This window comes from Chrysochloris asiatica, unplaced genomic scaffold (genome assembly GCF_000296735.1).
Source record: "Chrysochloris asiatica unplaced genomic scaffold, ChrAsi1.0 scaffold00015, whole genome shotgun sequence".
Lineage (NCBI taxonomy): Eukaryota > Metazoa > Chordata > Mammalia > Afrosoricida > Chrysochloridae > Chrysochloris > Chrysochloris asiatica.
This window is the reverse complement of record NW_006408533.1, coordinates 13,024,058-13,039,351: the sequence shown is the minus strand read 5'-3', so window position 1 is coordinate 13,039,351 and position 15,294 is coordinate 13,024,058. Positions and strand designations below refer to the sequence as shown.

At 39.2% G+C, this 15,294-nt stretch overlaps 1 pseudogene; it reads left to right on the top strand.

Moving 5' to 3' along the window:
* Positions 1 to 11,620, top strand: part of LOC102811441 — a 47,335-nt pseudogene extending 35,715 nt beyond the window's left edge.
* The last annotated feature ends 3,674 nt before the right edge of the window (positions 11,621 to 15,294 follow it).

The following is a 15,294-nucleotide window of genomic DNA, read 5'->3' as shown; positions in this document are numbered from 1 at the left end:
AGTGGCACTTAACAACAACAATCCACACATATAAACAGACACACACATGGTGTGGTGCTATAGTACAAGCACTCGACCTCAAGGTCTGTTTGAACCACAAGGTAGGAAGTTCAAACTCACGAACTGCTCCTTGGAAATCCTATATAGGGTTGCTATGAGTTGGAATCAACTCAGTGGCACTTAACAACAACAACATTTAGATTCTTATAACTTGAATTGTGTCCCCAAAATAAATGTGCTGTAAATCTTAACTTCTGTGCCTATAGCCCTGGTGATACTGTGGGATAAGGATTGGGCTGCCAACCCTCCAGCCAATCCTCAGGAGAAGTCTAAGACTGTCTGATCCCGTAAAGATTTGTAGTCTTGGAAGCTCTGTTTTGCCCTATAAGGTCATTATAACTTGAATCTACTCAGTGGCAGTGGGTAGGCATATGGCTAGACTCCCATTAGGAAATGTTTTATTAATGAGACAGAATTAGCATAGGGTGTTATTAAATCTACTGAGGTTTGTTTTGTTGTTGCTATTAAGTGTCACTGATTAGGTTCTTTGTTCTTAGTTTAGTGCTTATCCTATAGCTGCATACCAGTTTCCAACTCAGAGACTCTGTAGGGTTCCCAATAATGGCTGGTGAGTTTGAACCACCAACCTTTTAGTTAGCTATCCAGTGTTTATCCTACAGCACCACACCAGTGATTTAAAAAACAAGGGAAAGAGGCAGAAATGGAGGAAAATAGACCTAAGCCACATGGAGATCAACATGGAACCAGGAAGCTGAAGAGACAAGGACTTTCCTCCAAAGCCAAGAGAGAAAGCTTTCCCCTAGAAATGGCATTCTGAATTCTAACTTCTAGCCTACTAAATTATAAGAAAATAAATTTCTGTTTGTTAAAGCCATCTGCTTGTATTGTTTCTGCCTTAACAGCATGAGGTAACCAGGACAGAATTTGGAGCTGAGAAATGGGAGTATTGGTCTACTTAAAATGTGCAGGTAATCTTAGAATTGGGTAATGGGCAAAGGCTGAAAGAGTTTTAAGGTGCCTAGCTTAATGAATTTGTGTGGTGCTGTAGGATAAAGCACTAAACCATAGGTTAGTTTGAATCATAAGGTCAGTGGCTCAAACCCACCAGCTGCTTCTTAGAAACCTTATACAGGGTCACTATGAGTTGGAACTGACTCCACAGCACTTAGCAACAATAATAATGTAGTAGGGTTACAAGCTGGGCTGCTAGCCACAAGGTCAGCAGTTCAAATCTACCAGTCGATCTGTAGGAGAAAGAGGAGGCTTCCTGCTCCTGTAAAGATTTACAGCCTGGAAAATGTTATGCAGGCACACAACCAACCAATAATAATAAGAGTCCTGGTAGTGTAGTGCTTATACATGGGTCTGCTAATCACAAGGTCAGCGGTTTGGATCTACCAGCCATTCTATATGAGAATGATGAGACTTTCTGCTTCCCTAAAGACTTATTGCCTTGGAGGAAACGATATATGACAGGATCAATGTGAAGCTGATGTCCTCCCATGTAAACTATCACATAATTCACAATAAAGCATTAAAAAAAAAAGACTTATTGCCTTGGAAACTCTAACCAACTGCCACAGCAGAAAAGCCATAAGTTTAGACTGAAGGGGACAGAGAAAGAATGCGAAGAAGAATGCTGTCTTGGAATTCTACAGGTAGGAAAGCAGTCAAAAGAGGTAGATTGTTGAGTACAACAAGAAAAGAGTTGAGTAAGAAAATAAATGGACCATCTTTGCAACAATATAGAGATCAGCAGAAGTGTTTAGAGGGGGCATAGAAAGCAGGTCCTTCTTGGTCTCAAAGGGTGGGACCACAGCCTTATAGGTTTCAAGAGTCAATTTTTTTTGCCAACTCTGTTCTGGAGTGTGGGACTGCTGTGAAGGTTTTCCAGGGAGATGGGGTTACCACCCAAAGTGGAGGGGTCGTATACATAGGCATGTATATATGTGCATATATATAGGCATATGCTAGAGTCCTGGTGTGGCACTGTAGGATCAACATTGTCTGCTAACCACAAGGTTGGCAGTTAAAACCCACCAGTCACTCTTCAGAAACCCTATAGGGAGTCACTATGAATTAGAATCAACTTGACAGCACTTATAAAAAATGATAGAGGTATGTGCACATCTATATGCATCTATGTGACTATATGCACATATACTCATATATATAATAAAGCACATAGGGTTATAGTTATGGATACTACTTAGACATAATCAAAAACCTTGCAAAATTAGATTTCTAGGTTTGAAAAATTAGGACTATAGTCTTGTAGGATATCTTGGTCAATTGATACAATATAGTTCATAAAGTTATGCTCTACATCCTAGTTTGGCGAGTAGTGTCTGGGGCTTTAAAAGCTTATGAGAGGTCATCTAAGATACAATTAATCTCTATTTGTTCAGAGCATAAGAAGGAACCCAAAGACTAGCATCCATGACAAATTGTCTATATGAACCATAGCCTCATCAACCCTAAAACAAGGAGAACTGGATGGTGACTACCACAAACAACCATTTTAGTCATGGCCACAATAGGAAGGCCCTGATTGAATGGGAGAACAATGTAGAAGAGAGCCTTAAATTCCTAATAAAATAAAAGACCTATTATACTGGTTGAGAGCGTAGGATTCCCCAAGATTATTGTCCTGAGATACTCTTCAAACCTTAAAGCAAAATTAGCTTCTGTGGTCACCTTGTAGCTAAATACGATGCTGGCTTAAATTTTTTAAAATAATATCACCTATAGGTACTGTTTCGAACTGCAAGTTTGGAGGTTAAAACTCACCAGCTGCTCCTCAGAAACCTATACAGGTTCTCACTATGAGTCAGAACAGACTCCATGGCGCTTACCAAAAACAACAACATAGGTACTGTGCTTCTTTTTAAAATTACCTGAATGAGACCAAATGGGCAACAATTCTTTTAAAACAAAGATAAGAATGTTAAAGGGTCAGGGATACTAGATTAATAAAAATGGAACAATCAGAACAAAAATAATGAATGTTTGTGGATTGGGAAGAGTACAACCAATGTTACAAAACAATTTGTGTGGAAACTATGGAAACTTTTAACTGATAACACAATAAAGTATTATTATTTAAAAAACAACAACAACAACAACAAAAAACCCCACAAAAAACAGGCAGTCCAACTTCAATCACTTTTAATCACTTAATGGACGCTCTCCCTGGAAATACTCTTAATGAATCTCTCCTGTAACAAAAACAAAACAGAAATTTCCTTAGGAATTCAATGTTCGATTTTTTTTTTTAAAAGAGAGACAAGAAAAAGAAATGATCCACTAAAATAAGGATGACCATCAGAATTTCTGACTCGAAAGAATTCACAAATACTTCATACAAATTATTAATGAGTCTGTTGGCATATTGCCTCATTCCTCTTAACTGTTTACAGTTTCAGAGGAAAAGGAAGCAGGTTCTGGAGTTATATAAATAAGAACATTGAGCAATGAACTGTGTGGGTGGTGGTAAGGCATTTAGTATCAGACTTTCTGTGTCTCAAGATCAGTGTTCCAGGTCAGGAGAGAACTCTGCCAAATGAAGGAATGTGTCATCTTGTACATACAAGGCCAGGGTCATTGACCTACCAACAGTAGGGCATAGAATTGGAATTGCCAGTTCAATAGAAGTGATGGGTTTGCATACTTCTCAGTGCACACTCATGGGCTCCTCTGGCTCATTGTGAGCAATGACAAGTACCTTTGAGGACACTGGGGGAAAAAGGGCCCTGTTGTGATATATCAGATTAGCAACGACCTTAGATGCCTTGGAACATAAGACTAAGAAAAAAAAGAGCAGCATCCCTTGAATTCTGTGAATGTGCCACCCAATTTCTCTCTAGCTTTTCTGGGCAATTAAAAGAAGAGATAAGAAATTATTTACCAAAAGCTGTGTTTTTAATGTCAGCCAGCTCATATTTCCAAGAATAGGATAAAAGAGAGAGCTCAAGTGGAGTGCCCTTAAGCCTAGTCTGAGACAAGTTCTTTTTATGGGTACATATTAGATTTATACGCTTCTAACTTATGTGCTTTCTAACAAGGCTATCCAGTATGAATGCCCTTATAGTGAGACAGATGCAATATTTCCTTCTGGTGGGAGGTGAGGAGGCAGAAGGAGGGAGAGACAGACTTATTATGCAAAGGAGCTATAATAAAGGCTGCCTTTCACCACTGTGAGTGACCCTTTGTTAGGATAAGTAGTGAATGAGAGCATGTGGAGGGATAGACGCCTGTTTCTCTAATAAAACCTGATTACAAGCAACAGGTGCACTCGTATATAAACCACCTTGGAGTCCCTGAGAAGTTCTAAAGAAGGCCACATCAAACTGCAAATGATCTGACTTTGATCTAATGATAGATATTAATTATACAGGGAAGACTGCAATAGGCCCATAAAATGGGTGTCAGTGTCCTCATTATTCAGTAGTTCATGCCATGATGATAAAACAATAATGACAGAATAATAAGTACACTACTTATTTATTTGCCTCATGAAAAACTAGACTTTGAAAGTCACATCACAAAGTTTGAAGGAAGTAGATAAAAGTCTTCTAAAAGAATCTACAGCTGGTAAGCAGAAATGTCAGGAATGAGAAGAAGAAGAAAGAGATTAACCAATAGATGAAAAATTGACTTGTTTTTGTCCGTAATAAACTTCTACAATTGTATCTGAGTGTATGGGTGGTGAAAATTAACATGGTCAGCTACTAACCAATAGGTTGGAGGTTCATGTCTACGCAGAAGCACCTCAGAAGAAAGATCTGGTAGTTCAGTCCCCCAAAAAAATCAGTCATTGAGAACTGTATGCAGGCGACAGATCTACTTTGACATATATAAGATCACCATGAGTCAGGCTTTCCATTAGTCAGAGACAACCCACTGGCTATTTAAAAAAATAATAATAATTGCTGGTGATAGTGTATTTTGTTGCTGTATTTTTAAAAAAACATCCAGATCCTTTTAAAGAACAATCATTCTTTTAGATGAAGTTAGGATGCAGGAGCAATATTGGATGGGAGTACATGGAGTCTGATATGTGCACAACCTCATCTGTCATTTGTATGACTATTAAAGGCTCCACCTGTTCATGAGGCCCAAGAGTAAAGCCAGGCAGGTCAGGCTGTGGGAGATGAAGAGTGGGAGGAAGGAGAGGGATCTGGGAGTGCTGAGATTGCCAGCAGGAAAGAAGTAAAGGCAGGAAGTAGTAGGTGGAGAGACAGGAGGGAGTAATACAGGAGAGAATGAAGGAAGCAAACAAACCCACAACTACACAGGAGCCAAGAAGCAACTGAGATTCTTATCATGGTAATTCATGAACCAACACCTCATACAAATTAAGGACAAAATGAGAGAGCAGTGAGGTGCACTGGGGAGAGAGGATTAGCAATGATTGTCCTACTATAATCCTAAAATAAGCCCTCTGTTTTGTATTGAATTGTATCCCCTATAAATATGTATTGTACATTTTGACCTCTAGGTCTGTGGTTGTAATTCCATTGGGGAATGAGTTGTCTTTGTTATGTTAATTAGACAGGCTTAGTGAAGGGTGTGTTTTAAGTGGATTTCTTTAGAGATAAAAAAAAGAGATTAAACAAGCAAGTCAGTGGCAGATATGGGGTAAAATACATGCCAAGATCATGGAGATCTTCAAGAATCCAGAAAACAGAAACTGCAGAAAGGGATCTTCCTCCAGAGCCAACAGAGAAAGAAAGAAAGTTCCTATGGCACTTTGAATTCAGACTTTTAGCATCCTAAATTATGAGAAAATACATTTTTATTTATTAAAGACATCCACTTGCAGTATTTCTGTTATAGCAGCAGTAGATAACTAAGACAGCATTTATTACTGTCTTAGTGTGAGTATTGCTCTAACAAACACCTAATTTGTAGAAGTGATTTTTGAATTGGGTAACGGGTAGCGCTGAAAGAGTTTTAAGGCATCTGCATGGCCTTGCTCTCACTCTCAGAGAGTGTTGGTAGAATTATAAATGTCAAAGGCAGTTCTAATGAGGGTTTAGAAAAAATTAAGGAGAGCTATACAGAAAATCTCTATCTTAGAAAATACATTTGGCACCTGTAATAGAAATGTGAATATTAAGTGTACTTATGGTAAGGCTTTAAAAGAAAACGGTGAACAGGTGGCTGGACAAGGGAACAGGATTGTTTTTTTTTGTTTTGTTTTGGGGTTGTGTTTTTTTAGGGAAGGGCAAAGAACTTGTCTAAATTATGTTCAAATACTTGTTGAAAGTGAAACTTGTAAGTGATGAACGTGGCTATCTGGTTGAGAAGATTTCTAAGCAAGATTTTCAAGGAGCTGCATGTTTTCTCCTTGTTGCTTATAGTAAAATACAGAAGGACAGAGATGGACTTAAAAATGAACTGTGCAAAATTAAAAGAAAATTTAAAGATTTGGAAAATATTCACCAAGGTCTTTACTACACAATCTTTTGTTTAAGAGATTAAGCTTGTGATTGATTAATGTAGCCAGCTAACACAGCAGAAAAGCCATAAACTTAGACTGATGGGGACAGAGAAAAAGTTTAAAAGGAAAGAATGCTGTCTGCCTCTTGGAATTCTACAAGCAGAAAATAGGTCAAGAAAGAAAAAAGGACCATCTTTGCAGCAACTTGGAGATCAGCAGAAGTGTTAGAGGGAGCAGGGGACACAGCTTTTGAAAGAACAAGAGTCAGCTCTTCACAACTTGGTTTCAGAGTGAGGAGGCGCAGGGAGGGCAACTGTGAAAGTGTGTCACAGTGATGGGACCAAGGCCCTAAGCTGAGGGAGTAAGTCTACCATGCCTAAAGGGCAGAAGAATGGGCCCTGTTGAGGAAAAAGGGGTGGGATTAACACTCAAATGGATTAAGAGAATGAAGTAAAATCAATGAGGAGTTCTGGTGTGACACAGTAGGCTAAGCACTGGACTATTAACCACAAGGTTGGCTGTTCAAACCCACCAGCCTCTCGTTGGAAACGCTATACAGGTTCTCTATGACTTGGAATCGATTCAGTGGCCCTTAACAACAACACAACGACAAAGCCAAGGAAGTTACCATCCCAGAAGGACTGAGAGGCAGAACTGAAGCCTAGGTTTTGTGGGAAAAAAATTATAATCCTGTTTATTATATTCGGGTAACTTTTTTATTTCCTGAAGTAAAGACTTTATGATCTCTCTCTTTTTCTTTGGTTACTTCCTGAAGTGAGTAAAGAATTTATGGTCACTTTCTTTTTATTTAAACCACTTCCTGGAGTAAGGAATTTATGATAACTTTCTTTTTCCTTAAACTACTCCTGGAGCAAAGACTGACCCCTCTCTTCTTTTCCTAAAGTAGGAATGTGCGCCTTAAAAATTTGAACTAGCCAACCGGGTAAGGGAATAGATTGTGCGGTCAAAACCCTAGCCAATAGGGTGAGACACAGCCTTGAGACTCGCATCAGGGATTAAAAACCCGAGTGGACAGCCCACTCAGTGTGCTCACTAGCCTGTTCGTGTATGTACAGCTATGCGCAGGCACCCTCTTGCAAGAGTAAATTTTACTTTGCCAAGGTAATTTAGTCTCACCGAGTGTCTTTTATGCAACATCGGGATTCATTTCTAACAGTTTGAAGAACCACACCCAGAATCCATAGGGTGTCTAGAGGTCAGTGTCATGTTGAATTGGTCTCAGAAAAGAGAGGATTATTTTCAAGCTTCAAGAGCTAATGTCAATTATTCTGCGGGGTTTTTGTTGTTGTCTTTTTGCTTTGTGACCATTGTCTCTTTTTGCTTCAGTTCTACCATTTGCAATGGAAATGTATACCTTGTGCCTAGTCCACCTTTCTACTTTGGAAGTAGAGTGTTGGTAACATAGGGGATTACATGGAATCTACAGGCCACTCAACAAGAGAAACATGAGAGTTTCTGCTCCCATGAAGATTTACAGCCTCAGAAACCTATACAGGGTTGCTATGAGTAGAACTGACTCAGAGACACACAACCAACCACCACTTTGGAAATAGATAACTTGTAATGTACACATGAAGAGGAATTTTGCCCCTGAATAGAATATGCCTAAAGTTTCACCCATATTTAACTTAGATGATTCGAAAGGTGAGATTTTGGACTTGAAGTTAACTTCAGTCTTTTTGGAATTATGTGATAGAATAAATGTTATTTATATGTGGAAATCTGATTTCAGAACATCTTTGGAGGGAAAGGCTTTCTCTCTATTGGCTTTAGAAGAAGGTCCTTATCTTTCCAACTTTTGCTTCCTTGTTCCTTGGCGATCTCTATTTGTCTTGGCATTTATTTTACCTCATCTCTGTTCATTGGCTTGCTTGTTTAATCTCTTTTATATCTCAAAGGAGATTGACTAGAGAAACATCATAGCAACAGGGTTTCTGAGACTGAAAATCTTTAAAGGAGCAGAAAGCCTCATCATTAGTTGCAGCAAAGGGCTCAAATATAACAACAATTGTGAGGATGGCACAAGACTGGGCAGTGTTTCCTTCTGTTGTGCATAGGTTTGCTATGAGTCAGAAATGACTTGATGACTCCTAACAACAACAACATGCCTGTGGTTACAATCCCATTTAGTAATGGGTTGTCTTTGTTATGTTATTGAGACAGGATTTGTGTAGGATGTTTCTCTAGTAAATCTCTTTTGAGATATAAAAGAGATTAAACAAGCAAGCCAATGAACAGAGATGAGGTAAAATAAATGCCAAGACAAATAGAGATCTCCAAGGGACAAGGAAGCAAAAGTTGGAAAGATAAGGACCTTCTTCTAAAGCCAACAGAGAGAAAGCCTTTCCCTCCAAAGATGTTCTGAAATCAGATTTCAAGCCACCTAAACTGAGAGAAAATATAATTTTGTTTATTAAATCCCTTCACTCATGGTATTTCTGTTATAACAGCAATAAATAAATAAAACACTCTCAGAAGAAATTATGCAATGTACCCTGTTTCATTAGCCACAACATAAACCTCCATCCCCTTGCTAGTCAGTCAGCCAGCTTACCTGCCTACCTTCTCAGTATTTCTCAATGCTTTGATCCCTGTTCAGTTAAATGTTTTGATAGTTTTATTCTTTTTAACATTGGCAAGTATTGATTGCTTATGACTCAACAGTTTTTCCCCATTAATAGGAAAGATGGAGTATTTTTTTTCTGCTTAAAAGAAAAATAAAATATGATTCATTCATTCTCAATTTTCCTTAGAGTGCTGTCTCTAAAAACAAAGGAGTCATAAGATATTTTTTAATTATATTATTTGCATACAGGTCCAAACTGATCTGGCTCATCTGGCTAGTGAAATCAGGGTGGAAAATCAAGCTGGAAAAGGAAAATGAGGGGATGAAAGAGGGTTGTTATGTTGATGTTGGGTCCCAGCAAGTTAGTTCTGACACATGGCAACCCTACGCACAACAGAATGAAACACTGCCCGGTCCAGGGCCATCCTCATAACTGTTAAAATGTTTGCACCCATTGTTGCTGTCACTGTGTCATGCCATCTTATTGGGGGTCTTCCTGTTTTTCAATGACCCTTCAATTTTCCCAGCATGATGTCCTTTTCCAGGGACTGGTCCCTCCTGAAAACATGTCCAAAGAATAAGAGACAAAGTCTCTCCATCCTCACTAGGGACTGGTTTCTCCTGTTAATATATCCAAAGCACAAGAGATGAAGTCTTGCCAACCCCCTTCTAAAAAGCATTCTGACTATACTTCTTCCAAGACAGATATTTTTTGTTCTTCTGGCAGTCCATGGTACTTTTAATATTCTTCCCCAACACCATAATTCAAATGCATCCATTATTCTATGGCTTTCCTTATTCATTGCCCAACTTCCAAATACATATGAGGTGACTGAAAATACCATGGCTTCTGTCAGATGTACCTTTGTTCTCAAACTGATGTATTTACTTTTTAAGACTTTAAAGAAGCCTTTTACAGCATATTTGCCTAATTCAATATAGCCTTTGATTTCTTGACTGCCTACTTCCATGAGAATTGATTGTGGATCCAAGCAAAATAAAGTCTTTAACACTTCAATCTTTTTTTTTTTCCCCATTTATTATGATGTTATTTAATAGGAGTCTTGGTGTAGCACTGTAGTTTAATGCACTGGACTGCAAAGTTGGCTTGTACCACAAGATTGGTGGTTCAAGGTCACCAATCGCTCCTTGGAAACCCTATAGAGGGCCTCTGTGGGTTGGAACTGACTCGACAGCACTTAACAATAACAACAGCATTTATTGGTCCAGCTGTGAGGATTTTTGTTTTCTTTACATTGACATGCAATCAAACTAAAAGCTTGGCCTTTGATCTTCATCAGTAAGTATTTAAAGTCCTCTTCACTTCCATCAAGGGAAGTTGTGTCATCTGCATATTGCAGGCTATTAATGAGTCTTCCTCCAATCCTGATGCCACAGTCCTCTCCATATAATATATCTTCTCAGAGATTATGTACTCAGCATGTAGATTGAATAAGTACGGTGAAAGGATACAACCCTTATACACATCTTGTCTGATTTTAAACTATTCAGTATTTCCTGGTTCTGTCCAAACAACCACCTTTGAGAACACTAAGAATAGTATCTCTGCATCAGGTTTTACTAGAACTAATCACCAGTCATACCTGAAACAGAGATGGAACCCAAACTTAGCCATATAGCCAATAATCAGGAAGTCTACAGCTATAAGAACAGGAGCCAGTTGATGAAAGTTCATGGACTCAAGGAACACAGTGGACATATCACAGGTATTGACTGGGTGCCTAGGAGCAACCTTATCGTCACTGGTGGAACAGACCATAATTCCTCTGTCTGGAGTCAGAAAGATGGTGTCTGGAGGCCCACACTGGTGATCCTGAGAATTAACCTGCAGCCACTTTTGTGAAGTGGTCCCCACTGGAGAACAAATTTGTTGTGGGAAGTGGAGCTCGGATCATCTCTGCCTGTTTCTTGGTTCTGAAAATGACTGATGGGTAAAGAAGCACATGAAGATGCAAATCCTCTCAGTGGTCCTCAGCCTGGATTGGCATCCCAGCAATGTTTTGCAGGCAGCAGGCTCATGTGAGTGCAGGGTGCAGGGTGTTTTCTGCCTGAAGTGGATGAGACGTCAGCTAGTACACCATAGCTGTTTTTTGGTCAGCTGATGTCAGAGTTTGGTGGCAGTGGCAGTGGTGGCTGTGTCCATGGGGTCAGCTTCTCCACTAGCGGGAGTTGCCTTGCCTGGGTCAGCCACTGCAGCCCCAAGTCCATTACCGATACCTCAAAGAATGTGCTGGTTCCAGCTCTGAAGACCAAGTTCCTGCCATTCCTTGAGTGTAACATTTGTCTCGGAGACCAGTGGCTGCTGGCCACGATTGCGGCCACGTGATACCCACCGCTGCTTGACCTTCCTCTCCAAACTCAACATTCCCAAACAGAGAATCCAGTGCAACCTGTCAGCGATGGGTCACTGCTGCAACATGAACAAGTGGGCCACAACTGAGGACCACAACATGGCCTCGGAGATGCTGCTCCAAAACAGCATCACTCAAGTACCTATCAATGAGGCAGATACGCAAGATTGCTGTAAATTTGGCACTACCTGCTAACCTCAAGGTTGGTGCAAATCTACCTGCCAATACGTCCCTGGGAACCCTATACAGGATCGCTATGAGTCAGACTTCATGTCACTTAACAACAAAGCACCCCCTTAGCCATCCTCTAGCTCACGGTACTCCAATCAACAGACTGTTTTTTTTTTCAATCCTTTATACTTTTCACACTTTCAACTATCATAAGTACTTTGACTATCTTACTCACTTTGCTTCCACGGTCTTCTCTTTTTATTTACCCTGGTTAGTTCAGATCTCAACTCAATGGCATACAAGAGCAGCTTTTCACAACATCCCTGAAGATGTTACATGTTACTATTAGAGGCTTTCCTGGTAGTGCCTGTCACACTGTGGTGTTATATTTGCCACCTGTGTGATGAAATGACTAGCTCTCCTTCCTCTCTCTCCTCTCCCTTCAATTTAACTTAGCCCTCTACCAGAGCCAAAGACTGAACCTCATTCAGCTCACTTTATTCTTTTAGGATGATGCTTGTCCATGTTAACCACTCAGCAAGGATTTGTTTAAGGAGCTCTGATAATGTTGTGGGTTACAAGGTGGATTGCTGACACCAAAGTCAGCAGTTTGTTACTGCCAGCTTCTCCATAAAGATTTACAGCCTCAGAAACCCTATTCTATGAAGTTGCTGTGAATCAGAACAAACTCCATAGCATACAGCCACCACCACCATCAAGGATTTGTTTGAATATTTCTAGACAGAAATGCTAAAGGTCATATTATGGCAATAAGTCAATACTGCCAAATGGTAGTGGATTGGAAACCAAGAAATTATCATTTATTTGGTGATTAGGAAATAATTATGATTCTTAAACTATAACTGTTAAGCACCCAGCTATTAACTGAAAAGTTCAAACCCAACAGCTACTCCATGGGAGAAAGGGCCTTGCTAACTGCTCCCATAAAGATTGCAGTGTAAGAAACATTGGGGCCGGATCTACCCTGTTCTATAGAGTCTGAGTTAGAACCAACTCAGGGACACACAACAGTCTCAAGCAGTTTCAGCACAGTGATATCATCAAATTTGTTAAGAAATGGTGAAGAAATGAAGGCAGGAATGCAGACAATCTGATTAGCAACAAAGGAGAAACAAAAATTAGGAGATAAACTCAAAAAAAGTAAAAAAGAAAGGGGGGCTAATTTTAGACTTAAGAAGAGTTTAATATATTTGTTAGAAGCAGAAAGAGCAAGAATAAAACATGATGAAATGATTATACATTCCTGAGTGTTAAAAAAAAAAAATACAGAGGGAATAGAAGCAAATACTGTTGAATGATGATGCGTGGAGTGGATTATAATCATTGTAATGAAACAAATATATGATGAATGAGTGGTGTAAAACCAATGTTCTCCCATGTAAACTATCACTCAATTCACAAGAAAAGCTTTTTTAAAAAATGAAGAAGAAAACATGAAATTGAAATGCAAGAAAAGTATACTCAGCATGGAACCAGAAGACAGTAAAGAACAAGATTAACGGTTTATCTGGAGAATTCATCATTGGAAAGAAGTCACATAACTTCCTTTGATTGAAATAATAGGACAGAAGATAAGGATGAATAGAAATACAGGGATTCGATTTTAAGAAAACGGATGATCTTGAAAAATCTCTCATGAATTCTCTTTAATATGTCTAAAAACATCTCTATATTTTTAAACTTTTTCTATGATTACTTTTTTCTTTGTTGTTGTTGTTGTTGTTAAGTGCTGTCGAGTCGGTTCCACCCATAGCGACCCTGTACAGGGTTTCCGAGGGTGTAAATCTTTACGGGAGTAGAAAGCCTCATCTTTCTCCCGCGGAGCAGCTGGTAGTTTCGAACTGCTGACCTTAAGGTTCACAGCCCGATTCGTAACCACTACGCTACCAGCCTCTTCAAATCAAAAGAGATGTGTCTTTCCCTTGATTTAAAGCTCTTTAATAGAGACTACTTACTCTTCCATTTTTCCTGACCTCTGCAGAAAGGAGGACGACTCAACATACTTGTTTCCATTTTGGCCTTCATATATGTTTCTATGCTTTCTTCTTTTAAAGAATACGTGGTTGTTAGGTGCCATCAAGCAGGTAGGTTCTGACTTGTAATGACCCTTTCTAGAACAAAAATGAAACACTGCCCAGTACTGCACCATCCTTACAATTGTTATTTTTGAGCCCATTGTTACAACCACTGTGTCAATCCATCTCATTGAGGGTCTTCCTCTTTTGGGCTGATCCTCTAATTAAACAAACATGAAGTCCTTTTCCATGGACAGGTCCCTCCTGATAACATGTCCAAAGTATGTGAGTCATTTTCATTAATTAAATAAATATTTATTAGATACCAACTCTTCACAAGGCTTTGTGCTATAGACTGGATATATGAAAAGTATATAGCTCTTGTCCTCCATAATTTTACATATAAGAATCTAGCATAAAATGAAAGAGTTCCTTTTCAGGGGGTAAAAGTGACACAGATAAAATAAACAAAGTGGGTACTCCAATGAAACAGTAGAACAGTAGCAACTTGTACCTTGAGCTTCACAGAGGAAGTGATAAAAGCTATGATGCTCAGTCCCACAAGCTTGAAGACTTCTGTTAGGATTATCCAGGTCTCAGGTAAGCCAGAAGGAGACTGTGATCTGAGAAAACACTGAATGGTATCCTGGAAGGAAGGGAAAACATTCAGTGAGCACTTAGTGTGGCAGGAAGTGTGCTATGATGCTGTTGCATGAAGTCACTCAGACTAGTGGATATTTTAATTTGACCCTTAGCAAAATTGCAGCAAACTTAAGTTTTTCTATTACTATTTCCCTAACGGCATCATTTATCCTACATATTTGTGGAAATCTTCTACCTCACTGCCTCATAGCCTATTAGATTCAAGAAGTAGGTTGAGGGGAAAACAATACAATTGTCCAAAACCAAAGCCACTCGTCAAATCGATTCTGATTCATGCAACCCTAGAGGACAGAGTAAAACGGTTCCATATGGTTTCCAAAGTTATAATCTTTACAGAATTAGACTTCCACATCTGTCTCCTCTGGAGTTGAGGTGGGTTTGAACTTGCTGACTTTTAGTTCAGTAGCTGAGTGCTTAACTACTGCACCATCATGGTTTCCATAGTTCCCCAAAGCATTACTAAACAACAATATATTTTGCCTTTAAAATCCATTACCAGCAATAAAACAATGAAATTTATGATCTTCACAAACTAGTTGCCATTTAGCCAACTCTGATGCATGGTAACCTCATGGATGCCAGAATAAAACTATATTTCATAGGACTTCCAGTGGCGGATTTTCCAAAATGTGATCACCAGGACTTTCTTCTGTGGTACATGTGTGTGGGCTTTCCTCTAATCTTTTGTTTAGCAGTCAAGTGCATTATTGTTTTCACCATCCAGGAACCTCCCCCCAAAGCATAAGACTTCAAATAAATAATAATAATAAAGGAAGTAACTAAAATGCTAATAATGCAGCTAACACTTATTGTTTCAAGCTTTCTTAAAAGTACTTTAGATGTATTGCTGTAGTTGTGGCTACGTGCCATGGAGTCAGTTCTGACTCAAAGCAACTCTATGCACAACAGAACAAAACACTGTCAGGTTGTGCGTCACCTCAAAGCTGTTGTGATGTTGGAGCTGATTGCTGTTGCCACCATGTCAATCTATTTTGCAGA